Source organism: Pteropus vampyrus, unplaced genomic scaffold (assembly GCF_000151845.1).
Source record: "Pteropus vampyrus isolate Shadow unplaced genomic scaffold, Pvam_2.0 Scaffold78, whole genome shotgun sequence".
NCBI classification, from domain to species: Eukaryota; Metazoa; Chordata; class Mammalia; order Chiroptera; family Pteropodidae; genus Pteropus; species Pteropus vampyrus.
Genome location: NW_011888859.1, coordinates 2,065,487 through 2,067,639, shown reverse-complemented (window position 1 = coordinate 2,067,639; position 2,153 = coordinate 2,065,487). Strand labels below are relative to the sequence as shown.

The 2,153-nt window shown below is 39.9% G+C and overlaps 1 long non-coding RNA gene across 1 annotated transcript in view; it reads left to right on the top strand.

Annotated features, from left to right (window-relative positions):
* The window catches only part of LOC111741424, a 13,995-nt gene extending 11,960 nt beyond the window's left edge, over positions 1-2,035 (top strand). The window contains exon 3 of the long non-coding RNA XR_002780992.1: positions 2,024-2,035. This is a non-coding gene — a long non-coding RNA (uncharacterized LOC111741424). The remainder of the gene's footprint in view (positions 1-2,023) is intronic.
* Positions 2,036-2,153: the final 118 nt, after the last annotated feature.

The following is a 2,153-nucleotide window of genomic DNA, read 5'->3' as shown; positions in this document are numbered from 1 at the left end:
CAAGTAAAGAGAGCATTTTAAGGAGGAAAGAGGAAATGAAGGTTGTCAAATGCTTCTAAGAGATCAAGACAGAGAGAGAGACAGAACCACTTAATTTAGCACAAAAGAAGTCATTGGTAACTTAGATAAGGGGGCATGAGTATTGAGGTGAAAACTTTATGACAGTGAGTTCAAGTATAAGTGGGAGGAGAGAAATTACTAACAGCTATTACAGCCAACTCTTTGAAGGAGTGTTGCTTGAAAGTAAAGAAACAGGGTGGTATTTGGAGTTCAGGTAGTAATCAAGAGAGTTTTGTTTTGTTATTGTTGTTGTTTTTATAAGAGTTTGAATCAAACTGACAACATGTGCCAGGGAGCAAGATCTCAAATACTCTTTGTTTTGTTTTTAATATTAGACAAAGAGCAGCATGTTTACGTGTTGATAGAAATGAGCTAGCAAAGAGAAAAGAAATGAATTATTCTGATAAGAGAGGAAAATACTGTTGGCAGGAAGGATGAATCGATTATCTAAGTGGAGGAGTTGACCTTAGCTAAGAGTTTGGTCATAGAATAGAAGACAAGTTTGAAAACACGCCACAGGTGCAGAGAGTGCAGATGGCGGTGTGGCACCTCATGGAAATTCTCTTTTGACTGCTTAAAATGTTCAAGGGAAGTGGGAATGAAGGTTAGTAGTTGAAAATTTAAATGTGGGAGACGTTGGAAGTTTGGAGAAACAAGAAAAAGTATGAAATTTGTTTACGAAAATGGGCGAGTGTATTGACGAGAGAAACAGAGCATTCAGAGGCATTTGGTTTAGTGATCACGAATGCAAAGGCCAAGTTAGCATGTCTGAGTTTGTCTCCAGCCATGTTCAGCGGTGTTGAATGCAGGCACAAAGTAGGCAGAGCTGAATGTAGCAAAGTATGTGGTTTAGCCAAGTGTGTATGATAAAATGAGAGGAAAGGTGCTTGAGGATAAAGGCAAGGATCATAATGATTAAATATGGAATTTAAACCGGTCTAAGAGGAATAAATATAAAGAGTGTGATGCTGACGACAACCACAACAAAAATGGTAGGACCAATAGTCACCAAGCTGCCGCATACAGTTAATGCAGATAATGTACTACATACTCCTAGGGGTACCCCTTCTAAGTGGGTGCCATTCATATTTGAAATTTATGATTTGTACGCTTATCATAATATTTTTGGCAGAATGCACTCAAGCGTCTTGTTTTATTTTGAAAAAGTGGTTTATTACAACAGTTTCCAAAAGATGGAATTGAAATATCTTGAAGAACAGCTCCTTCTCTAATTCAAAGGCATCGTAAGGGCGAGCAGTAGTCCTACCAGTGGGTATGAGGTGCTCTGTAGTTGAGGGGTTGTTGGAACTCGACCACTAGAGGGAGTAGACGAGAAACACAAGAAGGTGGTCAGAAAAGTGGGGCGTTGACAATTGAGGTGATCATTACCAAGTAATTGTCCTTATCGGTAATGACAAGGTCAAGGCTGTGATTGTGGGAGTGGATGGCTAAGGTAGGGGAGAAACGACAGTGGTCTAAGAACGGTTTCTTCAGGAACTATGGGGAGAAAGGGCCAAGAAAATTACACTGGAGAATTAACGATAGCATCTTAAATTCATCAGTAATGCTAAATGTTTTGTGTTCTTTTTCAAAATAGTCTTAAAATCCTAACTTTTAAAACTCAATATTAACTTGAGTGTTAATATAGATTTAAGAGATTTAATATTTTAAAATGGAATTTCCGTGAGCTTTAATGAAAATAAATGTTGCACTATTTTGTTCACCCCGTCTGCGTTTGTCCTGAATACCATTTGTTAGCAAGCAACCTTTATTCACAGTCTGTTCAGTATTGTCTTCTGTATCTCAGAGGCTGGAAGTCTGCAGAGTACCTTCCCCAGGCTCATTTTCCTGGGAGATTTGGGTGAAATTTGCATTCTGCCAATGTTTTCACATGAGATTTGGAAGTCAAAGGGGGATTCTGCAGTGGCTCTCTGAAGGCAAAGGGTGATCATCAGGACTTCAGAGCAGGGGCACTGTCATACTTCTGGCCACTCGCTGCAGTGTCTTGACCTCTGGGTGGCAGCAGCAAGTTGCTGAGTTCTGGATTATAGCTGCAGTAGTATTGCTCGAAAGCTCAAGGCGGGCCCACGCTA